This window comes from Nicotiana tomentosiformis, chromosome 8 (assembly GCF_000390325.3).
Source record: "Nicotiana tomentosiformis chromosome 8, ASM39032v3, whole genome shotgun sequence".
Lineage (NCBI taxonomy): Eukaryota > Viridiplantae > Streptophyta > Magnoliopsida > Solanales > Solanaceae > Nicotiana > Nicotiana tomentosiformis.
The window spans coordinates 121,510,547-121,521,684 of NC_090819.1; positions in this window are offsets into that span (position 1 = coordinate 121,510,547).

Consider the following 11,138-nt stretch of genomic DNA (forward strand, 5'->3'; position numbering starts at 1 on the left):
TCACGTTCGCGGCTCAATCTTCGCGTTCGCGAAGAAAGAAAATTCAGCCAGTCCATTTTGCTCTTCGCGTTCACGAGAGTACATTCGCGAACACGATAAAGGAAATACCAGAAGCCTGAAGTTGCAGAAAAATCAGATTTTCTAAGTTCAAAATCATCCCGTATTCTATCCAAAACTCACCTGCGCCCTCGGGGCTCCAAACCAAACATGCACACAAGTCATGAAACATCATACAAACTTGCTCGCGCGATCAAATCGCCAAAATAACACCTAGAACTACGAATCGGACACCAATTCAAAGGAAATTTCAAGAAAACCTTAAATCTTATATTTTTACAACCGGACGTACGAATCACGTCAAATCAAGTCCGATTCTCACCAAATTCGGCATACAAGTCATAAATATTATAGTGGATCTATACCGGGTTTTGGAACCAAAATACGGATCCGAGGTCAATAAATCCAACTCGAGTAATTTCTTAAAAATCATTAAGCTTTCAAACTTTTAATTTTTTATCAAAATTCCATATCTCCGGCTAGGGACCTCGAAATTCGATTCCGGGCATACGCCCAAGTCCCAAATCATGATACGGACCTATCGAAATTGTCAAAATACTGATCCGAGTTCGTTTGCTCAAAATATTGACCAAAGTCAACTCAGTTGAGTTTTAAAGCTCTATTTCACATAAAAACTTTCCGAAAATTTATACGGACTGCGCATGTAAGTCGAAGAATTATACATGATACTTTTTTTCGAAGTCTTAGAATATAGAATTACTTATTAAATTTAAAGATGATATTTTGGGTCATCACATAAAGTAAGCGAATTGAGGTAAACTTCACAATAGGGAAAATGTTTTCTCATAATATATTCCATCTTCTTGATTAAAGTCTTTTTCCACCAATCGTGTCTTGTATCTTTCTATTAACCCATCCGCTTTGCGTTTAACTTTGAAAATCCATTTGTTCCCAATGACTCTACGCCCAGGCGGAAGGTCAACTAGATCCTAGACTTTGTTGGCTTTCATGGTCTCTACTTCTTCTTTCATTGATTTCATCCACTCATCTTTTTCAAGGCTCGATAAAACCTCAGTCATAGACTCTGGCTCATCTATTTATGTGGGAGACACCAATAAAACATATTCTTCAATATCATAAGTACGTTTGAGTATTTTTTTTTTTTTCCGATACTCTTTTGTAGTTGAATTTCAAATTCGTTAGAAGAACTTTGGGATTGAGAACTCCCACTCCCACTCGGATCAAGAACAAGATCCTAATTAATTTGATTATCAATTGGGTCAAAAAATACTTGCTAACTATCTGAATTCAATATTTCATAAAGCGACTCTCCATTCTTTACCCCGCCCTTCTTTGGAAAATCATTCTCAATAAATGTGACATCTCATGATTCAATCTCAGTAACACTTTCATCACCTAATTCGCCAATGAACACATACTCTTTGGAGTGATCTAAATATCCTATAAAGATATATTTCTTGCCTTTTTGACCTAATTTATCAAACTTGCTAAAAGAATTTTTTACATATGCAACACAACCCCAAGGTCGTAAATTATTTAAGTTTGATTTATGACTAGTTCATAGCTTATAAAGAGTGGAAGAAACTGATTTAGAAGGCACTTTGTTCAATATGTAGGTTGCAATCAATAACACATCTCCCCAAAAGGAGATAGGTAAATTTATCTGCGCCATCATGGACCTTATCATGTCCAACAATATTCTATTCCTCCTTTCTGCTACACCATTTTGTTGAGGTATGTAACGAATAATTAACTGTCTAGTGATGCCCTTTTCATTACACAACTCTTCAAACTGTTTGATAGATATTCACGCCCTCTATCAGTTCTTAAGGTCTTAATCATTTTATCTAATTGATTGTCAACTTCATTCAAATATTTCTTAAAGCATTCTAGTGCTTCATATTTATGAGAAATCAAATAGACATAACCAAAGTGCGTGAAACTGTCAATAAACGTAATGAAATATAAAGCATCGGACCTAGCCCTCTTATTCATTGGACCACATATATCATAATGAATTAATTGCAATGAAACATCAGCTCTCTTAGCCTTTCCAAATTGTTTACGTGTAATCTTTTTCGGTAAGATAATTTTCACAAGTTGGCATTTTAATTTTTGAGAAAGAACCTAAATGTCCTTTCTTAGCCAATATATTCATTCGATCTTGCCCTATGTGACATAAGCTTGTATGCCATTTAATACTATCAATTTTATTATTACTAGAATAACATGCCATAACACAACAGTCAATATAATAGTTATATGCAGAAAGATTACAATCTAACACAATAAAACCATCATAACGATGTCCAAAACTATAAAGAACATTGTCTAGAATAATTCTAAGGCCATTGCGTCTAAAGTTCAAATTGAAATTTAAATCTAGAAGAAAAGACACATAGACTAAGTTTCTTCGAATCTCTAGAACATATAGGACGTGTTGGGAAGACTAAGTTTTGATAGATATTCACGCCCTCTATCAATTCTTAAGGTCTTAATCCTTTTATCTAATTGACTAGTGAAATAATTCGCGCTTCGCGCGGCCTTAAAAGACATCTATAAAATTTCAAAAATGATAAAATATTCTTGAAATTTTGTCGAAACAAAAAAAAATCATACATAACCAAAAAATAGATCCTTGCAAAACCTCATCAAAAGTAGATCTTTGCCAAAACTAACCAAAAATAGATATTTGCAAAAATTAAGTAATCTAAACATACCAATTTTTTACTTCAAGCGGGAGGTATTTTTCAACAATATTTTTTTTAAAAAAAAAACAATAAAACCAAATTAACAAAAAAAAAACATCACGTATAGGTTAATTTGTTTTAAACAAAGAAGTAAGAATAAAAGTATAAAGCCACGACGGCCTAACAGCAAAAGGCCGAAAGCAAAATTCTGGAAACTATTCTTGTATATGAAAAGAAGTTTTCACTTGCTGGTAATGCATATGTTTTAGTTGCAATTTCCTCCATCTTCTTCATGTAATATCGACCAGTCACTTACTAACTTGAATTACTCTTTTATTTGTTTTTTCACTTTGAATTACAAATATAATTTTAAAAAAAATAGATCATTAAAATCTAAAAAGGAATAGAAAATAGTATAAGAAGTTATTTTGCTAGTTGAGTCAGATTATTTTCTCATGTGTATTATTTTCTTAGAATTCAAATCAATATAAATTTTCAAAGTCTGATGTAATAGCAACCTCAAAATTTTTAAAATTTCTCTATGCACAGAAAAAGGAGTTTCTCACAATTATTAAGGCTGATACATTTTCAATTTTCATAACTCGTAAAAATATGAAGAGTTCTAGAAAGTCAAAATCGAAAAGTAAAGCACACTTCACATTCCACCGCCAAGAAAACTTGTTTTAGCCTCTACAGTCATTCCAAATCGCAATAAAACTTACCAAACATGCTTTTGAAATAACAAATGATACTCACATCTCAAGATTGTCATACTAATATAGGAAAAATGACCCATTACTTTTAGTGGTGAAAAAAATCAATATCAACTCATCAGAGATCGATCGAGCTCTTATAGTATTAACCATATGCTAATATGAGTCAGTGATTTTTCTGAAAAGCAAAGAATATGATATTACTCATAATGTCCTCAACTACAATCCAGAAAGAATAAATGGACTAAGAAAATTATAATAAAATAAAATAAAATAAGGAAGGTAACGATATTAGAGTAAATCACAAAGAAGTTAGTGTTACGAAGCGAAACGTTAGAATAGGTATCTCAAAGTAGTCGTAACCCACTGATCCGCGAGGTAAAAATTAGATCAAATTAAAACATATACATCATATTCAAATAATAGCAAAGTATGGAGTGTCACAAAATTAAGAAAGAAAAGAAAGAGAAAGAGTAAGAACCTCCAATCATTAATCGGAATCCACATTTATATACAAGGCTTTGGCTCAAAATTTAAAGGATGCCAACCGTTGGTAAACAATTTGAAATGGAAAATAGGTTACAAAATTAAAAAGAAATAAAAAAAGATACAACCCTTCTCTTTCATATTATACAAAAAAGAGAGAGAGCACATAAAAGAAAAGATCGATTGCCGTATCTTTACAGTTCTGTCTTTGCTGCCATCACCTCTGCCTCCTTTATGGTCGCACTGTCACTTTTTTTCCCGTTAAAATTCTTATTTTGTCATGTTGAAACCTCCCCTCCTTTATATCCTCCAGATCTGAATGAACTCGTTAATTTGTCCAAATTAAGAGAATATAATACAATCTCAAAAATATGGAATGAAAAACCTTTGTAACCTTGTGAGAAATCTATATTTGGTTGCATGCTAATTTAGTGTCACCCGACTTCTACAGTTTAGAGTTTTGGGATGCAGTGTATGCGCTTGTCCTTCACCTTGTTTCTTGGCAATGCTAGATATAGCACAGATAACCCACACAATTCTCACACAACCATTATCATAGCAAAGTGCTCTCTCCATTTCTGGTTCTCTCGTTCTTTGATTGCTATTATTCTTTATTATATCATTCAATACACAGCTAAAAACAGAAATTAAGAATTGTAACGGTTGTATAATTAGAAACATGATTGAATACTAAAAGTCATTAAGGAGACCTAAACATGTAACGGAAAAGATTTTTAAAAAAAAAGAAGAAGAAAAAGAAGCGAAAAAAATGAGTGAAAAAATGACTTGATAAAGGAGAAAACATGGGTGTAAAAGAAATAAATGATAATAAGGAATGACACAAATAGGATGTACTTAATTTTCTCTAGATTTTGTAGATATCAAATGAGGGGAAAAGGTCAAAAAGGGAGGAAAAAAGGTACTTTCATGGCTTATGAGATGCCTCACATCATTTTTTTAATTCCCAACTTTATATATATATATATAGAGAGATTCATATGACACAACAACACACACAAGCACATTATTGCGTTTGTTTATTTATTTACCGGTACTCCTACATTTTGTGAGGCAATTCATTAACGATTACCAATATCATTGGCAGATAATTAGTACTTCCCATTAAAAAAAAATACCTTAATGTGACAATTTAAAGGAAAAAAAGGAAAAGCAGAGACAATATACAAGTATAAATGTGTATATTTAAAGAAAAAAAATATAAAAGAAAAAACTTTTTATATATGTAAAATAAAGGCATTAACATTCACTTAGTTATAAATGTTTGTTTCCCAATTAGCTAGGCAACGACATTGACAATATGAGTATCTAAAAAGTAAAACTAAGATGCTAATAAGCATAAAAATCAAAATTTTAATTGGAAAAAAAAGAAGAGAGGAAAGAAATACAGAGGAAGGGGCAATAATAATAAATCGCATATTTGTTAGTTTCATATCTATCTTTGAGTGCACCTACCGGCACAAAAGAAAAGAAGATAAAAATCCAAAACATTACAACACATAAGCAAAATGTTAAAAATTAAAGAAGTGAAAAATTCAAAATAACTACAAAACAAGTAATCACAAAGTGAGAACTACCTCTCCGTTAACAAAACAAAAAACTTAAAATATAAAGTCAGCCATATTGATAGGGTGTTAGAGATTGATGCTGAGGCAATAAAACTGTTGCTGGCATATTGGCCTTGTAGGACCAATTTTCTTCTTCTACACACGCAACTTTTGATTCCGCCACTCTCCACTCTCTACTGTAACTTTCTATTTAGTAGTAATATTTTTCATACGCACCAAGCAACTCGGTAAACAAAACCCAAGCAGCAGAAAATGAAAATCGGAGAGGAGAGTAAAAGAAAGCCCAAAAAATAGTAATGGAGGAAGAGAACTTATTTGTTCATCATCAATCAATAAAAATAAAACTGAAGTGTGATGCAGAGTTGATGATGAGTAAGTAAAAAAAAGGAAGAAAAGATGCACTTTATAACACATTAAACAAATAGGGGTTACAGATTCAAAAAGTCACAACCCAAGATGTAATTTATAACAAATTAAATAATTGTGGGTTATGAACTTGAAAAATCACAATGAATGAAGAAGTGTAAGTTATGGATATAAATTTTTTAAATTAAGATAAATGGTTAAAATGAAAGGAAAAAGTCAAAAAAATGAGAAAAAAGATAAATAGATTTCCTACAATATAAGAGATGCCACATCATTTTGTCAAATCCCTCATTTATATATATATATATATATATATATATATATATATATATATATATATATATATATATATAGATTGTCAACTTCATTCAAATATTTCTTAAAGCATTCTTGTGCTTCAGATTTATGAGAAATCAAATAGACATAACCAAAGTGCGTGAAACTGTCAATAAACGTAATGAAATATAAACACTAGACATAGCCCTCTTATTCATTGGACCACATATATCATAATAAATTAATTACAATGGAAAATTAGCTCTCTTAACCTTTCCAAATTGTTTACGTGTAATCTTTTCGACAAGACAATTTTTACAAGTTGGCATTTTAATTTTAGAGAAAGAACCTAAATGTCCTTCCTTAGCCAATCTTTTCATTCGATCCTGCCCTATGTGACATGATCTTGTATGCCATTTCATAATATCAACACCATTATTACTAGAATAACATGCCATAACACAACACTCAGCATAATAGTTACACGTAGAAAGATTACAATCTAACACGATAAAACTATCATAACGATGTCCAAAACTATCAAGAACATTGTCTAGACTAATTTTAAGGCCATTGTGTCTAAAGTTCAAATTGAAATCTAAATCTAGAAGAAAAGACACATAGACTAAGTTTCGTCTAATCTCTAAAATATAGACTAAGAGCTCGTTTGGACATAAAATTTGATGGTAGTTTTTTCTAAAAAATATTTACTTTTTTTCGAAATCAACATTTGTTCAAAAAAATTTCAATTTTCACTTGAAGATGCATTTTGAAAATTTTCAAAAATTTAAAAAACTCCAAAAAACTATTTTTTAAATTTTTCACTCAAATCACTCACAAAATTTCAAAACAACCCAAACTGAAATTTATGTCCAAACATAACTCTAAATTTCAAATACCATTTTCACTTGAAAATATTTTTTACCATTTTTTCGAATTTTATAATTCTTATGTCCACACGCCTACTAAATTTCCTTTTCCAAATATTGTAAGTTTCCACATCTCTCATGTATTGGGCAGTATTACGCTCATCTGGGTGACTTATAACATGGTTAATACTCTCAAGATAATCTTGCTCCTCGAGTACGTATCATATATTACGACTTCAGATGTCGTAATTCTCACCATTCAGTTTGTCACCCTTGTTCAAGTCAACAGTGATACTTTTCGATGACATTTATGTTATTAGAGACAATATTATAAGTTTCACTCGTCAATATATACTTCAGTCAATTATGCATGTGATTGCACACTCAAGCAAATTAATTATAATAGTCATTTTATATTTAATATAGAATCGAAAGGTCACTATGTTTTCATTCATCATCTATATCCAATAATTTTAATTAATATTAAATTCACTTCTCAGTGTGTGCTTTGTTTGAAGTCTTAATTTATTACAAAATAAAATAACATATAATATATGTAACTGGTGAGACAAATAATATAATTTAAATTTTATTAAATAAAACACATAATAATAATTTACATGTTTGCTATGACACACATATACCAATTGAATAGTAACTATTGCACATATGTGCTAAAAGGTACACTAGGCCAAATATCATGATAAATATCAGTTAAAATTTTACCCCAAAGCTTTCGAAGATAATCAGCTAAAATAGCTAACGCTTCCCAATCAGTAATCTCTATGTAATTAGACAATTCAGCATTTTTTAACTGGAAAATGTGTACATGTTCAGGAATAGAAGTATCAGGGCCATTTTAAATTCTTTAAACTCCATAAATTTCTTTTTCTCTTCCCTTCGTTAAGCCCCTTGATCCCTTAACTCATTTTGCCTCTCCCTTGGGACATTCATGATGACTTCAGGCTCAAAATCTGGATCATTATAGAAATAAGTTATGCGACAATGTATCTTTCTATGTTGTCCCCTTCCTCGACTTCGAGAACTCCCACTTGGAGTAATCGAACTTGTCTCTGTTGAGCCATGTCTGAAATAGGACAAAGAAAACAATAAAAATGGATACAACCATTCAATGTGACAACATATATCACAATTACTTGTATAATGATATTAATTGAGGGATTAGGACTAAACTAATTTTAATTCACTAAAGCAAACATCGATAGGTATTAAGATCATTTCTGTTTTATGTCAGAATATCTAAGGAGTAACTAATTTACTCTACTGGTTGGTCAAATAAGAGATATGCCAAAGTAACTTCAAATTCAATTTTTTATTTTAATAACAAAAGAATTCAACACTACTTTTTGTGAATGTGTATCAAAAGAAAATTTCGCAGAAAATACCAACTTAAGCTTTCTACAATATAACATGGTGCTAAGCAACTTTTTAAAAATTAGTGTAATATATATTTATTCTAAAAGCACCATCAGTGGAAAGGAGGTTAAAATAAATAGTTAATCCACAAACTCCTTCTATGCACCAACATTTTTTTTTTTTTTTTTTTTGGTCTTTGGATTACAAAGATCCTTTTAATTATAAAAGAAACTTTGCCTCACTACTAAAAGACAAAAAAGAATTATGCAGAAAACTTCTAGTGTAACAATGGATTAGACATTAGCCAAAAATCAATTCGATTCCGTCAACAAATGAATTGTTAATTAGTTATACTACAAAAGAATTCTTTTTATATGCAAACTTTATTCCCATTCCAATAAAGATCCACAATTCTATCAAAGCTAAACTTAAAATACCAAACGACACCATAATGGTTATCCAAATAACTTATCAACGCTATTAGAAATTATTATCAAACAATTTATCGTTTTCTTTCTTTTACTACGACAATGCATAAGAAAATTGCAGCAGCAATATTTAAAAACATATAACATCAACTGGGAAGATGTGGATCAGGAAATAATATCACTTGCTCTGATGCCATTGTTCTACTAAATTACGGAGCAAGAACAACAGATTATGTATCTTTTTACGTGCAACAAAAATTATTGTAATTGCTACCAAGATAATTTCCCCAAATCTACTTTGAATCACTAAAAAATAAAGTTTATTTCACAAACTAAAATCTTCCCTCTTATGTACGCGTATTTTGTTGGGAGAATAAGAGAAAGTTTTCATCCTTGGAGAATTCTTCTGCAGGAGATATATATATAGAAGTGGAATAGAGGAAGAACCACCGATGAAAACCACCACTGCACCTTCCCACGTCTCTCAATAATGTGCGATAGTTTTTTAGGAGTTATAAAACCTCTGTTAGTAACCTCCGTAAGTTTAATCTTTTCTAAAACAGGTCGGGTCAATCCACATAGGTGACCCGCGACCCAAACCTAATATCCAACAATATTAAAAGTACTTTTTAAAAGGGAATCTTACAAAAATATCCCAAATAAATCCCAACTTACCAACATCTAGCCTTTAGTCATAAACTTACCAAAACTAACCAAGCACATATAAAAATTAAAAATCCAAATAAATAAGGATTTTTCTCTCCAATAATTACAATCAAAAATCTCCTTTCATATTTTTAAGTGTGATTATCAATATTAAATGTAAGACGGAAAGAAAATTTTATGGATGAGATAGCAAATAAGGTGATGAAATACAAAAATAAAATAAAATATATATATATACAAGATTCCAAAAATCTATGCAAAAATGACCTTTTTCAATGGGCATGGTTGAAATTCATTGAAAACATGTAGATGAGTCAATATACAAAATTTGAGGAAGATTGAAGGTGATTTGGACTGATTTGGTATCAAAATTCGTAGCTAAAATCGAGTTCAAAAAATTCTTCTGCGACATATGTATCACACATGTATCTCACATACGGGTATACGTGGATATACATGTGATACACATTTAATACAAATATGATACATATGTGATACACAAAGATACACATATCATTTTATTTTCATGTTCGTCTTCTACTTCGAATTTTCAATTCAAATCAACTCAAAACTCTACCAAATCATCCCAAAACTGAGGTTCAAACTTCTTAAAATGTACCCTATCTATTCTAATTACACCCACTCAAAAGAAAGCAAATATTTGATCTTTTTTGGGCTACAAATAGCTAATTGGCTAATATTAATAATATTTGGCTAATATTAACAATATTTTGTGAATTGACAAATTTTTGTTATAAGCTACTTATAAATAAACATAACGGATAATTTTTCCTTTTAAAAACTTGGTCAGATATTAATTGCTGCTCAAAAATATTTTTTAAATTTATAGCAAAAGTACTTTTGAGAAAAATATTTTTCAAAATAAGATGACTTTAGAAAATTGGCCAAATAGGCTATAAGTTTTTCTTGCAAAAAGTTTAGTAATAAAAAGAAAACAATAATAAAAAAAGATGGCAAAAAGGTCTCATAGCCACTTGAACTTGCGCCTTTTTTTTTATCCCGGTAAATAAACTTAGGAAAGTCCCATTTTAACACCTCAACTTGATAGAATGAGTATTAATAAACACCATTGACCAAGCTTATGTGCGAGTGGTATAACAGACGTGGCAAAAGTGCGTGCATATCACTGTCATAAAGCGCATGTATATAATGGTTATGATTTAACAAATACTTACTAAATAAAACAAAAAATTTATGCTTTAATTAAAAGAAAAAAGTTAAAAAGAATAAGTTAAAAAAAGCTTTAATTCCATTCTTTATTTTTCTAGGTTCCCCTCCTTCTTCTTCCCTCCCCCCACTCCCCCGTTTCTTTCACAGTATTCCCAGATTCCCCTCCCCTCCACATTTTCTCCCCCCTTCTCTCCTCCTTTTTTTTTTTCATACTATTTTTCAGCATAATTTTTTCGTGACCTCCTCTCCCCCGCTTTCATAGAAATCAATTCGAAAACCTTGCAGAATTCATTTTGGTTCCCTATTTAGACGGGTTTAGTCTGAGAAAATATTTTAGCTGCTATGTTTGTTGGACTTCGGGCAGAAGTAATCGGCCTTTTGGAAGGTGTTCAAAGAAAAATCTTGATATTATTTAGGCAAAAGAAAAATGGTGTTGGATGTTTTATGAAGA